The 19,975-nt window shown below is 47.2% G+C and overlaps 16 non-coding genes across 16 annotated transcripts; all 16 read right to left on the bottom strand.

The window, feature by feature from the left end:
• Positions 1–238: 238 nt before the first annotated feature.
• Positions 239–310, bottom strand: TRNAD-GUC (transfer RNA aspartic acid (anticodon GUC)). Its single transcript has one exon. It is a non-coding gene; the product is annotated as a tRNA-Asp (tRNA).
• A 129-nt stretch (positions 311–439) lies between these two features.
• On the bottom strand, positions 440–513 carry TRNAI-AAU (transfer RNA isoleucine (anticodon AAU)). Its single transcript has one exon. It is a non-coding gene; the product is annotated as a tRNA-Ile (tRNA).
• Positions 514–2,031: 1,518 nt separating this feature from the next.
• TRNAI-AAU (transfer RNA isoleucine (anticodon AAU)) lies at positions 2,032–2,105 on the bottom strand. The gene has a single exon. It is a non-coding gene; the product is annotated as a tRNA-Ile (tRNA).
• Positions 2,106–4,800: 2,695 nt separating this feature from the next.
• On the bottom strand, positions 4,801–4,872 carry TRNAD-GUC (transfer RNA aspartic acid (anticodon GUC)). Its single transcript has one exon. It is a non-coding gene; the product is annotated as a tRNA-Asp (tRNA).
• Positions 4,873–5,793: 921 nt separating this feature from the next.
• Positions 5,794–5,865, bottom strand: TRNAD-GUC (transfer RNA aspartic acid (anticodon GUC)). The gene has a single exon. It is a non-coding gene; the product is annotated as a tRNA-Asp (tRNA).
• Positions 5,866–7,278: 1,413 nt separating this feature from the next.
• TRNAD-GUC (transfer RNA aspartic acid (anticodon GUC)) lies at positions 7,279–7,350 on the bottom strand. The gene has a single exon. It is a non-coding gene; the product is annotated as a tRNA-Asp (tRNA).
• Positions 7,351–8,763: 1,413 nt separating this feature from the next.
• On the bottom strand, positions 8,764–8,835 carry TRNAD-GUC (transfer RNA aspartic acid (anticodon GUC)). The gene has a single exon. It is a non-coding gene; the product is annotated as a tRNA-Asp (tRNA).
• A 2,254-nt stretch (positions 8,836–11,089) lies between these two features.
• On the bottom strand, positions 11,090–11,161 carry TRNAD-GUC (transfer RNA aspartic acid (anticodon GUC)). Its single transcript has one exon. It is a non-coding gene; the product is annotated as a tRNA-Asp (tRNA).
• A 129-nt stretch (positions 11,162–11,290) lies between these two features.
• TRNAI-AAU (transfer RNA isoleucine (anticodon AAU)) lies at positions 11,291–11,364 on the bottom strand. Its single transcript has one exon. It is a non-coding gene; the product is annotated as a tRNA-Ile (tRNA).
• A 2,542-nt stretch (positions 11,365–13,906) lies between these two features.
• Positions 13,907–13,978, bottom strand: TRNAD-GUC (transfer RNA aspartic acid (anticodon GUC)). The gene has a single exon. It is a non-coding gene; the product is annotated as a tRNA-Asp (tRNA).
• Positions 13,979–14,107: 129 nt separating this feature from the next.
• TRNAI-AAU (transfer RNA isoleucine (anticodon AAU)) lies at positions 14,108–14,181 on the bottom strand. Its single transcript has one exon. It is a non-coding gene; the product is annotated as a tRNA-Ile (tRNA).
• Positions 14,182–15,390: 1,209 nt separating this feature from the next.
• Positions 15,391–15,462, bottom strand: TRNAD-GUC (transfer RNA aspartic acid (anticodon GUC)). Its single transcript has one exon. It is a non-coding gene; the product is annotated as a tRNA-Asp (tRNA).
• Positions 15,463–16,723: 1,261 nt separating this feature from the next.
• Positions 16,724–16,795, bottom strand: TRNAD-GUC (transfer RNA aspartic acid (anticodon GUC)). The gene has a single exon. It is a non-coding gene; the product is annotated as a tRNA-Asp (tRNA).
• Positions 16,796–17,707: 912 nt separating this feature from the next.
• On the bottom strand, positions 17,708–17,779 carry TRNAD-GUC (transfer RNA aspartic acid (anticodon GUC)). The gene has a single exon. It is a non-coding gene; the product is annotated as a tRNA-Asp (tRNA).
• Positions 17,780–17,908: 129 nt separating this feature from the next.
• Positions 17,909–17,982, bottom strand: TRNAI-AAU (transfer RNA isoleucine (anticodon AAU)). The gene has a single exon. It is a non-coding gene; the product is annotated as a tRNA-Ile (tRNA).
• Positions 17,983–19,192: 1,210 nt separating this feature from the next.
• TRNAD-GUC (transfer RNA aspartic acid (anticodon GUC)) lies at positions 19,193–19,264 on the bottom strand. Its single transcript has one exon. It is a non-coding gene; the product is annotated as a tRNA-Asp (tRNA).
• Positions 19,265–19,975: the final 711 nt, after the last annotated feature.

Raw genomic sequence — 19,975 nt, 5'->3', positions numbered from 1 at the left:
CGGCCTATTCGCTCCATGGATTGGGGATATCTACAGAGTTTTTCAGCTTAAACCTTCAGGAAACTGAGGTAGGATAAGTGTGGGTTCTCTCTGTGCAACGACTTAATGGCTTCTTTTTTTGTAGATCTCTTTTTAAAATTCCATCTTTATTTCCATGGAGACTCTGGAGACTCTGGAGACTTAAGACTTTGGATTCCTTTTTCCTGAGTTTTCTTTGGTGCACAAAGAAAACAATTGCCTCCCCGTCGGGGAATCGAACCCCGGTCTCCCGCGTGACAGGCGGGGATACTCACCACTATACTAACGAGGAATGGGTATGGTGCTTGCCATCACGGTAACCTGCTTAAATGAAGACAGCAGCAATTTCCACCCACCAGATCTAGGCAGTAGGGAGAAAAAGGAGTTTGAGACTGGTACGGTCAAAAAAGAGGAGACGGACTGGCCCGTACGGGGATCGAACCCGCGACCTTGGCGTTATTAGCACCACGCTCTAACCAGCTGAGCTAACCGGCCATGTTGCGCATGTCGGCTGCCCCGGCCGACACCAGTGGGGATCTCACATGTGTCCCAGTCCTTAGAATAGGTACTGATAGCAGTGTGGAGAAAGGGAAGGGTGTCTCTTTCTCTGTCCTTGTCAGAGGCGACATCACGAGTGCTAGGGCTGACTGTGAACTGGGAACTGTATTCGAAACTTTATTCCACAAGAGAAGGAATCAGAAAGTATAGGAAATAACACGGCACCTGGAAGAGTTTGCAATCTAAAAGCCATAGGCCTTAGGCATGGGCTACACGGGGCCTTGTTGTAGCGCCAGTGATTGAGGGAAAGCTGCAGTCCGCATTTCAGCTGCAACTAACTCATGACTTTGGGCAAACGGGTCCCAGGTGACGAAATCAGTCGCTGACCGTCTACTTTACAAGTTATTGACTCTGGTATATGCTGTGCTGCAAACTAATGTCAGGAATCCATTGGATAAGGCTCTGGCCGTGGGCATCTCCCGTACGGACGTTTGTTTCCCCTGGCCAATCTCAGCGGGCTCCTTTCGGCATGTGGTTTCGGCCTATTCGCTCCATGGATTGGGGATATCTACAGAGTTTTTCAGCTTAAACCTTAAGGAAACTGAGGTAGGATAAGTGTGGGTTCTCTCGGTGCAACAACTTAATGGCTTCTTTTTTTGTAGATCTCTTTTTAAATTTCCATCTTTATTTCCATGGAGTCTCTGGAGACTTAAGACTTTGGTTTCTTTCTACCTTTAAGGTTCCTTACGCTCCCTCTAGGATTTTACCTCCTTTTTCCTTAGTTTTCTAACTCATGACTTTGGGAAAAAGGGTCCCAGGTGACAAAATCAGTCGCTGAACGTCTACGTTATGCTCTGCTGCAAACTAATGTCAGGAATCCATTAAATAAGGCTCTGTCCGTGGGCATCTCCTGCGGGCTCCTTTCGGCATGTGGTTTCGGCCTATTCGCTCCATGGATTGGGGATATCTACAGAGTTTTTCAGCTTAAACCTTCAGGAAACTGAGGTAGGATAAGTGTGGGTTCTCTCTGTGCAACGACTTAATGGCTTCTTTTTTTGTAGATCTCTTCTTAAAATTCCATCTTTATTTCCATGGAGTCTCTGGAGACTCTGGAGACTTAAGACTTTGGATTCCTTTTTCCTGAGTTTTCTTTGGTGCACAAAGAAAACAATTGCCTCCCCGTCGGGGAATCGAACCCCGGTCTCCAGCGTGACAGGCGGGGATACTCACCACTATACTAATGAGGAATGGGTATGGTGCTTGCCATCACGGTAACCTGCTTAAATGAAGACAGCAGCAATTTCCACCCACCAGATCTAGGCAGTAGAATCGAACCCCGGTCTCCCGCGTGACAGGCGGGGATACTCACCACTATACTAACGAGGAATGGGTATGGTGCTTGCCATCACGGTAACCTGCTTAAATGAAGACAGCAGCAATTTCCACCCACCAGATCTAGGCAGTAGGGAGAAAAAGGAGTTTGAGACTGGTACGGTCAAAAAAGAGGAGACGGACTGGCCCGTACGGGGATCGAACCCGCGACCTTGGCGTTATTAGCACCACGCTCTAACCAGCTGAGCTAACCGGCCATGTTGCGCATGTCGGCTGCCCCGGCCGACACCAGTGGGGATCTCACATGTGTCCCAGTCCTTAGAATAGGTACTGATAGCAGTGTGGAGAAAGGGAAGGGTGTCTCTTTCTCTGTCCTTGTCAGAGGCGACATCACGAGTGCTAGGGCTGACTGTGAACTGGGAACTGTATTCGAAACTTTATTCCACAAGAGAAGGAATCAGAAAGTATAGGAAATAACACGGCACCTGGAAGAGTTTGCAATCTAAAAGCCATAGGCCTTAGGCATGGGCTACACGGGGCCTTGTTGTAGCGCCAAAGATTGAGGGAAAGCTGCAGTCCGCATTTCAGCTGCAACTAACTCATGACTTTGGGCAAACGGGTCCCAGGTGACGAAATCAGTCGCTGACCGTCTACTTTACAAGTTATTGACTCTGGTATATGCTGTGCTGCAAACTAATGTCAGGAATCCATTGGATAAGGCTCTGGCCGTGGGCATCTCCCGTACGGACGTTTGTTTCCCCTGGCCAATCTCAGCGGGCTCCTTTCAGCATGTGGTTTCGGCCTATTCGCTCCATGGATTGGGGATATCTACAGAGTTTTTCAGCTTAAACCTTAAGGAAACTGAGGTAGGATAAGTGTGGGTTCTCTCGGTGCAACGACTTAATGGCTTCTTTTTTTGTAGATCTCTTTTTAAATTTCCATCTTTATTTCCATGGAGTCTCTGGAGACTTAAGACTTTGGTTTCTTTCTACCTTTAAGGTTCCTTACGCTCCCTCTAGGATTTTACCTCCTTTTTCCTTAGTTTTCTAACTCATGACTTTGGGAAAAAGGGTCCCAGGTGACAAAATCAGTCGCTGAACGTCTACGTTATGCTCTGCTGCAAACTAATGTCAGGAATCCATTAAATAAGGCTCTGTCCGTGGGCATCTCCCGTACGGACGTTTGTTTCCCCTGGCCAATCTCAGCGGGCTCCTTTCGGCATGTGGTTTCGGCCTATTCGCTCCATGGATTGGGGATATCTACAGAGTTTTTCAGCTTAAACCTTCAGGAAACTGAGGTAGGATAAGTGTGGGTTCTCTCTGTGCAACGACTTAATGGCTTCTTTTTTTGTAGATCTCTTTTTAAAATTCCATCTTTATTTCCATGGAGACTCTGGAGACTCTGGAGACTTAAGACTTTGGATTCCTTTTTCCTGAGTTTTCTTTGGTGCACAAAGAAAACAATTGCCTCCCCGTCGGGGAATCGAACCCCGGTCTCCCGCGTGACAGGCGGGGATACTCACCACTATACTAACTAGGAATGGGTATGGTGCTTGCCATCACGGTAACCTGCTTAAATGAAGACAGCAGCAATTTCCACCCACCAGATCTAGGCAGTAGGGAGAAAAAGGAGTTTGAGACTGGTACGGTCAAAAAAGAGGAGACGGACTGGCCCGTACGGGGATCGAACCTGCGACCTTGGCGTTATTAGCACCACGCTCTAACCAGCTGAGCTAACCGGCCATGTTGCGCATGTCGGCTGCCCCGGCCGACACCAGTGGGGATCTCACATGTGTCCCAGTCCTTAGAATAGGTACTGATAGCAGTGTGGAGAAAGGGAAGGGTGTCTCTTTCTCTGTCCTTGTCAGAGGCGACATCACGAGTGCTAGGGCTGACTGTGAACTGGGAACTGTATTCGAAACTTTATTCCACAAGAGAAGGAATCAGAAAGTATAGGAAATAACACGGCACCTGGAAGAGTTTGCAATCTAAAAGCCATAGGCCTTAGGCATGGGCTACACGGGGCCTTGTTGTAGCGCCAAAGATTGAGGGAAAGCTGCAGTCCGCATTTCAGCTGCAACTAACTCATGACTTTGGGCAAACGGGTCCCAGGTGACGAAATCAGTCGCTGACCGTCTACTTTACAAGTTATTGACTCTGGTATATGCTGTGCTGCAAACTAATGTCAGGAATCCATTGGATAAGGCTCTGGCCGTGGGCATCTCCCGTACGGACGTTTGTTTCCCCTGGCCAATCTCAGCGGGCTCCTTTCGGCATGTGGTTTCGGCCTATTCGCTCCATGGATTGGGGATATCTACAGAGTTTTTCAGCTTAAACCTTAAGGAAACTGAGGTAGGATAAGTGTGGGTTCTCTCGGTGCAACAACTTAATGGCTTCTTTTTTTGTAGATCTCTTTTTAAATTTCCATCTTTATTTCCATGGAGTCTCTGGAGACTTAAGACTTTGGTTTCTTTCTACCTTTAAGGTTCCTTACGCTCCCTCTAGGATTTTACCTCCTTTTTCCTTAGTTTTCTAACTCATGACTTTGGGAAAAAGGGTCCCAGGTGACAAAATCAGTCGCTGAACGTCTACGTTATGCTCTGCTGCAAACTAATGTCAGGAATCCATTAAATAAGGCTCTGTCCGTGGGCATCTCCCGTACGGACGTTTGTTTCCCCTGGCCAATCTCAGCGGGCTCCTTTCGGCATGTGGTTTCGGCCTATTCGCTCCATGGATTGGGGATATCTACAGAGTTTTTCAGCTTAAACCTTCAGGAAACTGAGATAGGATAAGTGTGGGTTCTCTCTGTGCAACGACTTAATGGCTTCTTTTTTTGTAGATCTCTTTTTAAAATTCCATCTTTATTTCCATGGAGTCTCTGGAGACTCTGGAGACTTAAGACTTTGGATTCCTTTTTCCTGAGTTTTCTTTGGTGCATAAAGAAAACATTTGCCTCCCCGTCGGGGAATCGAACCCCGGTCTCCCGCGTGACAGGCGGGGATACTCACCACTATACTAACGAGGAATGGGTATGGTGCTTGCCATCACAGTAACCTGCTTAAATGAAGACAGCAGCACTTTCCACCCACCAGATCTAGGCAGTAGGGAGAAAAAGGAGTTTGAAACTGGTACGGTCAAAAAAGAGGAGACGGACTGGCCCGTACCGGGATCGAACCCGCGACCTTGGCGTTATTAGCACCACGCTCTAACCAGCTGAGCTAACCGGCCATGTTGCGCATGTCGGCTGCCCCGGCCGACACCAGTGGGGATCTCACATGTGTCCCAGTCCTTAGAATAGGTACTGATAGCAGTACCTATAGGTACTTAAACCTTAAGGAAACTGAGGTAGGATAAGTGTGGGTTCTCTCGGTGCAACAACTTAATGGCTTCTTTTTTTGTAGATCTCTTTTTAAATTTTCATCTTTATTTCCATGGAGTCTCTGGAGACTTAAGACTTTGGTTTCTTTCTACCTTTAAGGTTCCTTACGCTCCCTCTAGGATTTTACCTCCTTTTTCCTTAGTTTTCTAACTCATGACTTTGGGAAAAAGGGTCCCAGGTGACAAAATCAGTCGCTGAACGTCTACGTTATGCTCTGCTGCAAACTAATGTCAGGAATCCATTAAATAAGGCTCTGTCCGTGGGCATCTCCCGTACGGACGTTTGTTTCCCCTGGCCAATCTCAGCGGGCTCCTTTCGGCATGTGGTTTCGGCCTATTCGCTCCATGGATTGGGGATATCTACAGAGTTTTTCAGCTTAAACCTTCAGGAAACTGAGGTAGGATAAGTGTGGGTTCTCTCTGTGCAACGACTTAATGGCTTCTTTTTTTGTAGATCTCTTTTTAAAATTCCATCTTTATTTCCATGGAGACTCTGGAGACTCTGGAGACTTAAGACTTTGGATTCCTTTTTCCTGAGTTTTCTTTGGTGCACAAAGAAAACAATTGCCTCCCCGTCGGGGAATCGAACCCCGGTCTCCCGCGTGACAGGCGGGGATACTCACCACTATACTAACGAGGAATGGGTATGGTGCTTGCCATCACGGTAACCTGCTTAAATGAAGACAGCAGCAATTTCCACCCACCAGATCTAGGCAGTAGGGAGAAAAAGGAGTTTGAGACTGGTACGGTCAAAAAAGAGGAGACGGACTGGCCCATACGGGGATCGAACCCGCGACCTTGGCGTTATTAGCACCACGCTCTAACCAGCTGAGCTAACCGACCATGTTGCGCATGTTGGCTGCCCCGGCCGACACCAGTGGGGATCTCACATGTGTCCCAGTCCTTAGAATAGGTACTGATAGCAGTGTGGAGAAAGGGAAGGGTGTCTCTTTCTCTGTCCTTGTCAGAGGCGACATCACGAGTGCTAGGGCTGACTGTGAACTGGGAACTGTATTCGAAACTTTATTCCACAAGAGAAGGAATCAGAAAGTATAGGAAATAACACGGCACCTGGAAGAGTTTGCAATCTAAAAGCCATAGGCCTTAGGCATGGGCTACACGGGGCCTTGTTGTAGCGCCAGTGATTGAGGGAAAGCTGCAGTCCGCATTTCAGCTGCAACTAACTCATGACTTTGGGCAAACGGGTCCCAGGTGACGAAATCAGTCGCTGACCGTCTACTTTACAAGTTATTGACTCTGGTATATGCTGTGCTGCAAACTAATGTCAGGAATCCATTGGATAAGGCTCTGGCCGTGGGCATCTCCCGTACGGACGTTTGTTTCCCCTGGCCAATCTCAGCGGGCTCCTTTCGGCATGTGGTTTCGGCCTATTCGCTCCATGGATTGGGGATATCTACAGAGTTTTTCAGCTTAAACCTTAAGGAAACTGAGGTAGGATAAGTGTGGGTTCTCTCGGTGCAACAACTTAATGGCTTCTTTTTTTGTAGATCTCTTTTTAAATTTCCATCTTTATTTCCATGGAGTCTCTGGAGACTTAAGACTTTGGTTTCTTTCTACCTTTAAGGTTCCTTACGCTCCCTCTAGGATTTTACCTCCTTTTTCCTTAGTTTTCTAACTCATGACTTTGGGAAAAAGGGTCCCAGGTGACAAAATCAGTCGCTGAACGTCTACGTTATGCTCTGCTGCAAACTAATGTCAGGAATCCATTAAATAAGGCTCTGTCCGTGGGCATCTCCCGTACGGACGTTTGTTTCCCCTGGCCAATCTCAGCGGGCTCCTTTCGGCATGTGGTTTCGGCCTATTCGCTTCATGGATTGGGGATATCTACAGAGTTTTTCAGCTTAAACCTTCAGGAAACTGAGGTAGGATAAGTGTGGGTTCTCTCTGTGCAACGACTTAATGGCTTCTTTTTTTGTAGATCTCTTTTTAAAATTCCATCTTTATTTCCATGGAGACTCTGGAGACTCTGGAGACTTAAGACTTTGGATTCCTTTTTCCTGAGTTTTCTTTGGTGCACAAAGAAAACAATTGCCTCCCCGTCGGGGAATCGAACCCCGGTCTCCCGCGTGACAGGCGGGGATACTCACCACTATACTAACGAGGAATGGGTATGGTGCTTGCCATCACGGTAACCTGCTTAAATGAAGACAGCAGCAATTTCCACCCACCAGATCTAGGCAGTAGGGAGAAAAAGGAGTTTGAGACTGGTACGGTCAAAAAAGAGGAGACGGACTGGCCCGTACGGGGATCGAACCTGCGACCTTGGCGTTATTAGCACCACGCTCTAACCAGCTGAGCTAACCGGCCATGTTGCGCATGTCGGCTGCCCCGGCCGACACCAGTGGGGATCTCACATGTGTCCCAGTCCTTAGAATAGGTACTGATAGCAGTGTGGAGAAAGGGAAGGGTGTCTCTTTCTCTGTCCTTGTCAGAGGCGACATCACGAGTGCTAGGGCTGACTGTGAACTGGGAACTGTATTCGAAACTTTATTCCACAAGAGAAGGAATCAGAAAGTATAGGAAATAACACGGCACCTGGAAGAGTTTGCAATCTAAAAGCCATAGGCCTTAGGCATGGGCTACACGGGGCCTTGTTGTAGCGCCAAAGATTGAGGGAAAGCTGCAGTCCGCATTTCAGCTGCAACTAACTCATGACTTTGGGCAAACGGGTCCCAGGTGACGAAATCAGTCGCTGACCGTCTACTTTACAAGTTATTGACTCTGGTATATGCTGTGCTGCAAACTAATGTCAGGAATCCATTGGATAAGGCTCTGGCCGTGGGCATCTCCCGTACGGACGTTTGTTTCCCCTGGCCAATCTCAGCGGGCTCCTTTCGGCATGTGGTTTCGGCCTATTCGCTCCATGGATTGGGGATATCTACAGAGTTTTTCAGCTTAAACCTTAAGGAAACTGAGGTAGGATAAGTGTGGGTTCTCTCGGTGCAACAACTTAATGGCTTCTTTTTTTGTAGATCTCTTTTTAAATTTCCATCTTTATTTCCATGGAGTCTCTGGAGACTTAAGACTTTGGTTTCTTTCTACCTTTAAGGTTCCTTACGCTCCCTCTAGGATTTTACCTCCTTTTTCCTTAGTTTTCTAACTCATGACTTTGGGAAAAAGGGTCCCAGGTGACAAAATCAGTCGCTGAACGTCTACGTTATGCTCTGCTGCAAACTAATGTCAGGAATCCATTAAATAAGGCTCTGTCCGTGGGCATCTCCCGTACGGACGTTTGTTTCCCCTGGCCAATCTCAGCGGGCTCCTTTCGGCATGTGGTTTCGGCCTATTCGCTCCATGGATTGGGGATATCTACAGAGTTTTTCAGCTTAAACCTTCAGGAAACTGAGATAGGATAAGTGTGGGTTCTCTCTGTGCAACGACTTAATGGCTTCTTTTTTTGTAGATCTCTTTTTAAAATTCCATCTTTATTTCCATGGAGTCTCTGGAGACTCTGGAGACTTAAGACTTTGGATTCCTTTTTCCTGAGTTTTCTTTGGTGCATAAAGAAAACATTTGCCTCCCCGTCGGGGAATCGAACCCCGGTCTCCCGCGTGACAGGCGGGGATACTCACCACTATACTAACGAGGAATGGGTATGGTGCTTGCCATCACAGTAACCTGCTTAAATGAAGACAGCAGCACTTTCCACCCACCAGATCTAGGCAGTAGGGAGAAAAAGGAGTTTGAAACTGGTACGGTCAAAAAAGAGGAGACGGACTGGCCCGTACCGGGATCGAACCCGCGACCTTGGCGTTATTAGCACCACGCTCTAACCAGCTGAGCTAACCGGCCATGTTGCGCATGTCGGCTGCCCCGGCCGACACCAGTGGGGATCTCACATGTGTCCCAGTCCTTAGAATAGGTACTGATAGCAGTACCTATGGGTACTTAAACCTTAAGGAAACTGAGGTAGGATAAGTGTGGGTTCTCTCGGTGCAACAACTTAATGGCTTCTTTTTTTGTAGATCTCTTTTTAAATTTTCATCTTTATTTCCATGGAGTCTCTGGAGACTTAAGACTTTGGTTTCTTTCTACCTTTAAGGTTCCTTACGCTCCCTCTAGGATTTTACCTCCTTTTTCCTTAGTTTTCTAACTCATGACTTTGGGAAAAAGGGTCCCAGGTGACAAAATCAGTCGCTGAACGTCTACGTTATGTTCTGCTGCAAACTAATGTCAGGAATCCATTAAATTAGGCTCTTTCCGTGGGCATCTCCCGTACGGACGTTTGTTTCCCCTGGCCAATCTCAGCGGGCTCCTTTCGGCATGTGGTTTCGGCCTATTCGCTCCATGGATTGGGGATATCTACAGAGTTTTTCAGCTTAAACCTTCAGGAAACTGAGGTAGGATAAGTGTGGGTTCTCTCTGTGCAACGACTTAATGGCTTCTTTTTTTGTAGATCTCTTTTTAAAATTCCATCTTTATTTCCATGGAGACTCATGACTTTGGGAAAAAGGGTGCCAGGTGACAAAATCAGTCGCTGAACGTCTACGTTATGCTCTGCTGCAAACTAATGTCAGGAATCCATTAAATAAGGCTCTGTCCGTGGGCATCTCCCGTACGGACGTTTGTTTCCCCTGGCCAATCTCAGCGGGCTCCTTTCGGCATGTGGTTTCGGCCTATTCGCTCCATGGATTGGGGATATCTACAGAGTTTTTCAGCTTAAACCTTCAGGAAACTGAGGTAGGATAAGTGTGGGTTCTCTCTGTGCAACGACTTAATGGCTTCTTTTTTTGTAGATCTCTTTTTAAAATTCCATCTTTATTTCCATGGAGACTCTGGAGACTCTGGAGACTTAAGACTTTGGATTCCTTTTTCCTGAGTTTTCTTTGGTGCACAAAGAAAACAATTGCCTCCCCGTCGGGGAATCGAACCCCAGTCTCCCGCGTGACAGGCGGGGATACTCACCACTATACTAATGAGGAATGGGTATGGTGCTTGCCATCACGGTAACCTGCTTAAATGAAGACAGCAGCAATTTCCACCCACCAGATCTAGGCAGTAGGGAGAAAAAGGAGTTTGAGACTGGTACGGTCAAAAAAGAGGAGACGGACTGGCCCGTACGGGGATCGAACCCGCAACCTTGGCGTTATTAGCACCACGCTCTAACCAGCTGAGCTAACCGACCATGTTGCGCATGTTGGCTGCCCCGGCCGACACCAGTGGGGATCTCACATGTGTCCCAGTCCTTAGAATAGGTACTGATAGCAGTACCTATAGGTACTTAAACCTTAAGGAAACTGAGGTAGGATAAGTGTGGGTTCTCTCGGTGCAACGACTTAATGGCTTCTTTTTTTGTAGATCTCTTTTTAAATTTCCATCTTTATTTCCATGGAGTCTCTGGAGACTTAAGACTTTGGTTTCTTTCTACCTTTAAGGTTCCTGACGCTCTCTCTAGGATTTTACCTCCTTTTTCCTTAGTTTTCTAACTCATGACTTTGGGAAAACGGGTCCCAGGTGACAAAATCAGTCGCTGAACGTCTACGTTATGCTCTGCTGCAAACTAATGTCAGGAATCCATTAAATAAGGCTCTGTCCGTGGGCATCTCCCGTACGGACGTTTGTTTCCCCTGGCCAATCTCAGCGGGTTCCTTTCGGCATGTGGTTTCGGCCTATTCGCTCCATGGATTGGGGATATCTACAGAGTTTTTCAGCTTAAACCTTCAGGAAACTGAGGTAGGATAAGTGTGGGTTCTCTCTGTGCAACGACTTAATGGCTTCTTTTTTTGTAGATCTCTTTTTAAAATTCCATCTTTATTTCCATGGAGACTCTGGAGACTCTGGAGACTTAAGACTTTGGATTCCTTTTTCCTGAGTTTTCTTTGGTGCACAAAGAAAACAATTGCCTCCCCGTCGGGGAATCGAACCCCGGTCTCCCGCGTGACAGGCGGGGATACTCACCACTATACTAACGAGGAATGGGTATGGTGCTTGCCATCACGGTAACCTGCTTAAATGAAGACAGCAGCAATTTCCACCCACCAGATCTAGGCAGTAGGGAGAAAAAGGAGTTTGAGACTGGTACGGTCAAAAAAGAGGAGACGGACTGGCCCGTACGGGGATCGAACCCGCGACCTTGGCGTTATTAGCACCACGCTCTAACCAGCTGAGCTAACCGGCCATGTTGCGCATGTCGGCTGCCCCGGCCGACACCAGTGGGGATCTCACATGTGTCCCAGTCCTTAGAATAGGTACTGATAGCAGTGTGGAGAAAGGGAAGGGTGTCTCTTTCTCTGTCCTTGTCAGAGGCGACATCACGAGTGCTAGGGCTGACTGTGAACTGGGAACTGTATTCGAAACTTTATTCCACAAGAGAAGGAATCAGAAAGTATAGGAAATAACACGGCACCTGGAAGAGTTTGCAATCTAAAAGCCATAGGCCTTAGGCATGGGCTACACGGGGCCTTGTTGTAGCGCCAGTGATTGAGGGAAAGCTGCAGTCCGCATTTCAGCTGCAACTAACTCATGACTTTGGGCAAACGGTCCCAGGTGACGAAATCAGTCGCTGACCGTCTACTTTACAAGTTATTGACTCTGGTATATGCTGTGCTGCAAACTAATGTCAGGAATCCATTGGATAAGGCTCTGGCCGTGGGCATCTCCCGTACGGACGTTTGTTTCCCCTGGCCAATCTCAGCGGGCTCCTTTCAGCATGTGGTTTCGGCCTATTCGCTCCATGGATTGGGGATATCTACAGAGTTTTTCAGCTTAAACCTTAAGGAAACTGAGGTAGGATAAGTGTGGGTTCTCTCGGTGCAACGACTTAATGACTTCTTTTTTTGTAGATCTCTTTTTAAATTTCCATCTTTATTTCCATGGAGTCTCTGGAGACTTAAGACTTTGGTTTCTTTCTACCTTTAAGGTTCCTTACGCTCCCTCTAGGATTTTACCTCCTTTTTCCTTAGTTTTCTAACTCATGACTTTGGGAAAAAGGGTCCCAGGTGACAAAATCAGTCGCTGAACGTCTACGTTATGCTCTGCTGCAAACTAATGTCAGGAATCCATTAAATAAGGCTCTGTCCGTGGGCATCTCCCGTACGGACGTTTGTTTCCCCTGGCCAATCTCAGCGGGCTCCTTTCGGCATGTGGTTTCGGCCTATTCGCTCCATGGATTGGGGATATCTACAGAGTTTTTCAGCTTAAACCTTCAGGAAACTGAGGTAGGATAAGTGTGGGTTCTCTCTGTGCAACGACTTAATGGCTTCTTTTTTTGTAGATCTCTTTTTAAAATTCCATCTTTATTTCCATGGAGACTCATGACTTTGGGAAAAAGGGTGCCAGGTGACAAAATCAGTCGCTGAACGTCTACGTTATGCTCTGCTGCAAACTAATGTCAGGAATCCATTAAATAAGGCTCTGTCCGTGGGCATCTCCCGTACGGACGTTTGTTTCCCCTGGCCAATCTCAGCGGGCTCCTTTCGGCATGTGGTTTCGGCCTATTCGCTCCATGGATTGGGGATATCTACAGAGTTTTTCAGCTTAAACCTTCAGGAAACTGAGGTAGGATAAGTGTGGGTTCTCTCTGTGCAACGACTTAATGGCTTCTTTTTTTGTAGATCTCTTTTTAAAATTCCATCTTTATTTCCATGGAGACTCTGGAGACTCTGGAGACTTAAGACTTTGGATTCCTTTTTCCTGAGTTTTCTTTGGTGCACAAAGAAAACAATTGCCTCCCCGTCGGGGAATCGAACCCCAGTCTCCCGCGTGACAGGCGGGGATACTCACCACTATACTAATGAGGAATGGGTATGGTGCTTGCCATCACGGTAACCTGCTTAAATGAAGACAGCAGCAATTTCCACCCACCAGATCTAGGCAGTAGGGAGAAAAAGGAGTTTGAGACTGGTACGGTCAAAAAAGAGGAGACGGACTGGCCCGTACGGGGATCGAACCCGCAACCTTGGCGTTATTAGCACCACGCTCTAACCAGCTGAGCTAACCGACCATGTTGCGCATGTTGGCTGCCCCGGCCGACACCAGTGGGGATCTCACATGTGTCCCAGTCCTTAGAATAGGTACTGATAGCAGTACCTATAGGTACTTAAACCTTAAGGAAACTGAGGTAGGATAAGTGTGGGTTCTCTCGGTGCAACGACTTAATGGCTTCTTTTTTTGTAGATCTCTTTTTAAATTTCCATCTTTATTTCCATGGAGTCTCTGGAGACTTAAGACTTTGGTTTCTTTCTACCTTTAAGGTTCCTGACGCTCTCTCTAGGATTTTACCTCCTTTTTCCTTAGTTTTCTAACTCATGACTTTGGGAAAACGGGTCCCAGGTGACAAAATCAGTCGCTGAACGTCTACGTTATGCTCTGCTGCAAACTAATGTCAGGAATCCATTAAATAAGGCTCTGTCCGTGGGCATCTCCCGTACGGACGTTTGTTTCCCCTGGCCAATCTCAGCGGGTTCCTTTCGGCATGTGGTTTCGGCCTATTCGCTCCATGGATTGGGGATATCTACAGAGTTTTTCAGCTTAAACCTTCAGGAAACTGAGGTAGGATAAGTGTGGGTTCTCTCTGTGCAACGACTTAATGGCTTCTTTTTTTGTAGATCTCTTTTTAAAATTCCATCTTTATTTCCATGGAGACTCTGGAGACTCTGGAGACTTAAGACTTTGGATTCCTTTTTCCTGAGTTTTCTTTGGTGCACAAAGAAAACAATTGCCTCCCCGTCGGGGAATCGAACCCCGGTCTCCCGCGTGACAGGCGGGGATACTCACCACTATACTAACGAGGAATGGGTATGGTGCTTGCCATCACGGTAACCTGCTTAAATGAAGACAGCAGCAATTTCCACCCACCAGATCTAGGCAGTAGGGAGAAAAAGGAGTTTGAGACTGGTACGGTCAAAAAAGAGGAGACGGACTGGCCCGTACGGGGATCGAACCCGCGACCTTGGCGTTATTAGCACCACGCTCTAACCAGCTGAGCTAACCGGCCATGTTGCGCATGTCGGCTGCCCCGGCCGACACCAGTGGGGATCTCACATGTGTCCCAGTCCTTAGAATAGGTACTGATAGCAGTGTGGAGAAAGGGAAGGGTGTCTCTTTCTCTGTCCTTGTCAGAGGCGACATCACGAGTGCTAGGGCTGACTGTGAACTGGGAACTGTATTCGAAACTTTATTCCACAAGAGAAGGAATCAGAAAGTATAGGAAATAACACGGCACCTGGAAGAGTTTGCAATCTAAAAGCCATAGGCCTTAGGCATGGGCTACACGGGGCCTTGTTGTAGCGCCAGTGATTGAGGGAAAGCTGCAGTCCGCATTTCAGCTGCAACTAACTCATGACTTTGGGCAAACGGTCCCAGGTGACGAAATCAGTCGCTGACCGTCTACTTTACAAGTTATTGACTCTGGTATATGCTGTGCTGCAAACTAATGTCAGGAATCCATTGGATAAGGCTCTGGCCGTGGGCATCTCCCGTACGGACGTTTGTTTCCCCTGGCCAATCTCAGCGGGCTCCTTTCAGCATGTGGTTTCGGCCTATTCGCTCCATGGATTGGGGATATCTACAGAGTTTTTCAGCTTAAACCTTAAGGAAACTGAGGTAGGATAAGTGTGGGTTCTCTCGGTGCAACGACTTAATGACTTCTTTTTTTGTAGATCTCTTTTTAAATTTCCATCTTTATTTCCATGGAGTCTCTGGAGACTTAAGACTTTGGTTTCTTTCTACCTTTAAGGTTCCTTACGCTCCCTCTAGGATTTTACCTCCTTTTTCCTTAGTTTTCTAACTCATGACTTTGGGAAAAAGGGTCCCAGGTGACAAAATCAGTCGCTGAACGTCTACGTTATGCTCTGCTGCAAACTAATGTCAGGAATCCATTAAATAAGGCTCTGTCCGTGGGCATCTCCCGTACGGACGTTTGTTTCCCCTGGCCAATCTCAGCGGGCTCCTTTCGGCATGTGGTTTCGGCCTATTCGCTCCATGGATTGGGGATATCTACAGAGTTTTTCAGCTTAAACCTTCAGGAAACTGAGGTAGGATAAGTGTGGGTTCTCTCTGTGCAACGACTTAATGGCTTCTTTTTTTGTAGATCTCTTTTTAAAATTCCATCTTTATTTCCATGGAGACTCTGGAGACTCTGGAGACTTAAGACTTTGGATTCCTTTTTCCTGAGTTTTCTTTGGTGCACAAAGAAAACAATTGCCTCCCCGTCGGGGAATCGAACCCCGGTCTCCCGCGTGACAGGCGGGGATACTCACCACTATACTAACGAGGAATGGGTATGGTGCTTGCCATCACGGTAACCTGCTTAAATGAAGACAGCAGCAATTTCCACCCACCAGATCTAGGCAGTAGGGAGAAAAAGGAGTTTGAGACTGGTACGGTCAAAAAAGAGGAGACGGACTGGCCCATACGGGCATCGAACCCGCGACCTTGGCGTTATTAGCACCACGCTCTAACCAGCTGAGCTAACCGACCATGTTGCGCATGTTGGCTGCCCCGGCCGACACCAGTGGGGATCTCACATGTGTCCCAGTCCTTAGAATAGGTACTGATAGCAGTACCTATAGGTACTTAAACCTTAAGGAAACTGAGGTAGGATAAGTGTGGGTTCTCTCGGTGCAACGACTTAATGGCTTCTTTTTTTGTAGATCTCTTTTTAAATTTCCATCTTTATTTCCATGGAGTCTCTGGAGACTTAAGACTTTGGTTTCTTTCTACCTTTAAGGTTCCTTACGCTCCCTCTAGGATTTTACCTCCTTTTTCCTTAGTTTTCTAACTCATGACTTTGGGAAAAAGGGTCCCAGGTGACAAAATCAGTCGCTGAACGTCTACGTTATGTTCTGCTGCAAACTAATGTCAGGAATCCATTAAATAAGGCTCTGTCCGTGGGCATCTCCCGTACGGACGTTTGTTTCCCCTGGCCAATCTCAGCGGGCTCCTTTCGGCATGTGGTTTCGGCCTATTCGCTCCATGGATTGGGGATATCTACAGAGTTTTTCAGCTTAAACCTTCAGGAAACTGAGGTAGGATAAGTGTGGGTTCTCTCTGTGCAACGACTTAATGGCTTCTTTTTTTGTAGATCTCTTTTTAAAATTCCATCTTTATTTCCATGGAGACTCATGACTTTGGGAAAAAGGGTCCCAGGTGACAAAATCAGTCGCTGAACGTCTACGTTATGCTCTGCTGCAAACTAATGTCAGGAATCCATTAAATAAGGCTCTGTCCGTGGGCATCTCCCGTACGGACGTTTGTTTCCCCTGGCCAATCTCAGCGGGCTCCTTTCGGCATGTGGTTTCGGCCTATTCGCTCCATGGATTGGGGATATCTACAGAGTTTTTCAGCTTAAACCTTCAGGAAACTGAGGTAGGATAAGTGTGGGTTCTCTCTGTGCAACGACTTAATGGCTTCTTTTTTTGTAGATCTCTTTTTAAAATTCCATCTTTATTTCCATGGAGACTCTGGAGACTCTGGAGACTTAAGACTTTGGATTCCTTTTTCCTGAGTTTTCTTTGGTGCACAAAGAAAACAATCGCCTCCCCGTCGGGGAATCGAACCCCGGTCTCCCGCGTGACAGGCGGGGATACTCACCACTATACTAACGAGGAATGGGTATGGTGCTTGCCATCACGGTAACCTGCTTAAATGAAGACAGCAGCAATTTCCACCCACCAGATCTAGGCAGTAGGGAGAAAAAGGAGTTTGAGACTGGTACGGTCAAAAAAGAGGAGACGGACTGGCCCATACGGGGATCGAACCCGCGACCTTGGCGTTATTAGCACCACGCTCTAACCAGCTGAGCTAACCGACCATGTTGCGCATGTTGGCTGCCCCGGCCGACACCAGTGGGGATCTCACATGTGTCCCAGTCCTTAGAATAGGTACTGATAGCAGTACCTATAGGTACTTAAACCTTAAGGAAACTGAGGTAGGATAAGTGTGGGTTCTCTCGGTGCAACGACTTAATGGCTTCTTTTTTTGTAGATCTCTTTTTAAATTTCCATCTTTATTTCCATGGAGTCTCTGGAGACTTAAGACTTTGGTTTCTTTCTACCTTTAAGGTTCCTTACGCTCCCTCTAGGATTTTACCTCCTTTTTCCTTAGTTTTCTAACTCATGACTTTGGGAAAAAGGGTCCCAGGTGACAAAATCAGTCGCTGAACGTCTACGTTATGTTCTGCTGCAAACTAATGTCAGGAATCCATTAAATAAGGCTCTGTCCGTGGGCATCTCCCGTACGGACGTTTGTTTCCCCTGGCCAATCTCAGCGGGCTCCTTTCGGCATGTGGTTTCGGCCTATTCGCTCCATGGATTGGGGATATCTACAGAGTTTTTCAGCTTAAACCTTCAGGAAACTGAGGTAGGATAAGTGTGGGTTCTCTCTGTGCAACGACTTAATGGCTTCTTTTTTTGTAGATCTCTTTTTAAAATTCCATCTTTATTTCCATGGAGACTCTGGAGACTTAAGACTTTGGATTCCTTTTTCCTGAGTTTTCTTTGGTGCACAAAGAAAATAATTGCCTCCCCGTCGGGGAATCGAACCCCGGTCTCCCGCGTGACAGGCGGGGATACTCACCACTATACTAACGAGGAATGGGTATGGTGCTTGCCATCACGGTAACCTGCTTAAATGAAGACAGCAGCAATTTCCACCCACCAGATCTAGGCAGTAGGGAGAAAAAGGAGTTTGAGACTGGTACGGTCAAAAAAGAGGAGACGGACTGGCCCGTACGGGGATCGAACCCGCGACCTTGGCGTTATTAGCACCACGCTCTAACCAGCTGAGCTAACCGGCCAAGTTGCGCATGTCGGCTGCCCCGGCCGACACCAGTGGGGATCTCACATGTGTCCCAGTCCTTAGAATAGGTACTGATAGCAGTGTGGAGAAAGGGAAGGGTGTCTCTTTCTCTGTCCTTGTCAGAGGCGACATCACGAGTGCTAGGGCTGACTGTGAACTGGGAACTGTATTCGAAACTTTATTCCACAAGAGAAGGAATCAGAAAGTATAGGAAATAACACGGCACCTGGAAGAGTTTGCAATCTAAAAGCCATAGGCCTTAGGCATGGGCTACACGGGGCCTTGTTGTAGCGCCAGTGATTGAGGGAAAGCTAGAGTCCGCATTTCAGCTGCAACTAACTCATGACTTTGGGCAAACGGGTCCCAGGTGACGAAATCAGTCGCTGACCGTCTACTTTACAAGTTATTGACTCTGGTATATGCTGTGCTGCAAACTAATGTCAGGAATCCATTGGATAAGGCTCTGGCCGTGGGCATCTCCCGTACGGACGTTTGTTTCCCCTGGCCAATCTCAGCGGGCTCCTTTCGGCATGTGGTTTCGGCCTATTCGCTCCATGGATTGGGGATATCTACAGAGTTTTTCAGCTTAAACCTTAAGGAAACTGAGGTAGGATAAGTGTGGGTTCTCTCGGTGCAACGACTTAATGGCTTCTTTTTTTGTAGATCTCTTTTTAAATTTCCATCTTTATTTCCATGGAGTCTCTGGAGACTTAAGACTTTGGTTTCTTTCTACCTTTAAGGTTCCTTACGCTCCCTCTAGGATTTTACCTCCTTTTTCCTTAGTTTTCTAACTCATGACTTTGGGAAAAAGGGTCCCAGGTGACAAAATCAGTCGCTGAACGTCTACGTTATGCTCTGCTGCAAACTAATGTCAGGAATCCATTAAATAAGGCTCTGTCCGTGGGCATCTCCCGTACGGACGTTTGTTTCCCCTGGCCAATCTCAGCGGGCTCCTTTCGGCATGTGGTTTCGGCCTATTCGCTCCATGGATTGGGGATATCTACAGAGTTTTTCAGCTTAAACCTTCAGGAAACTGAGGTAGGATAAGTGTGGGTTCTCTCTGTGCAACGACTTAATGGCTTCTTTTTTTGTAGATCTCTTTTTAAAATTCCATCTTTATTTCCATGGAGACTCTGGAGACTCTGGAGACTTAAGACTTTGGATTCCTTTTTCCTGAGTTTTCTTTGGTGCACAAAGAAAACAATTGCCTCCCCGTCGGGGAATCGAACCCCGGTCTCCCGCGTGACAGGCGGGGATACTCACCACTATACTAACGAGGAATGGGTATGGTGCTTGCCATCACGGTAACCTGCTTAAATGAAGACAGCAGCAATTTCCACCCACCAGATCTAGGCAGTAGGGAGAAAAAGGAGTTTGAGACTGGTACGGTCAAAAAAGAGGAGACGGACTGGCCCATACGGGGATCGAACCCGCGACCTTGGCGTTATTAGCACCACGCTCTAACCAGCTGAGCTAACCGACCATGTTGCGCATGTTGGCTGCCCCGGCCGACACCAGTGGGGATCTCACATGTGTCCCAGTCCTTAGAATAGGTACTGATAGCAGTACCTATAGGTACTTAAACCTTAAGGAAACTGAGGTAGGATAAGTGTGGGTTCTCTCGGTGCAACGACTTAATGGCTTCTTTTTTTGTAGATCTCTTTTTAAATTTCCATCTTTATTTCCATGGAGTCTCTGGAGACTTAAGACTTTGGTTTCTTTCTACCTTTAAGGTTCCTTACGCTCCCTCTAGGATTTTACCTCCTTTTTCCTTAGTTTTCTAACTCATGACTTTGGGAAAAAGGGTCCCAGGTGACAAAATCAGTCGCTGAACGTCTACGTTATGTTCTGCTGCAAACTAATGTCAGGAATCCATTAAATAAGGCTCTGTCCGTGGGCATCTCCCGTACGGACGTTTGTTTCCCCTGGCCAATCTCAGCGGGCTCCTTTCGGCATGTGGTTTCGGCCTATTCGCTCCATGGATTGGGGAT

This window comes from Hyla sarda, unplaced genomic scaffold (assembly GCF_029499605.1).
Source record: "Hyla sarda isolate aHylSar1 unplaced genomic scaffold, aHylSar1.hap1 scaffold_205, whole genome shotgun sequence".
In the NCBI taxonomy this organism is placed as follows: Eukaryota; Metazoa; Chordata; class Amphibia; order Anura; family Hylidae; genus Hyla; species Hyla sarda.
The sequence above is the reverse complement of the archived record's forward strand: the minus strand, read 5'-3'. Positions and strand labels throughout refer to the sequence as shown.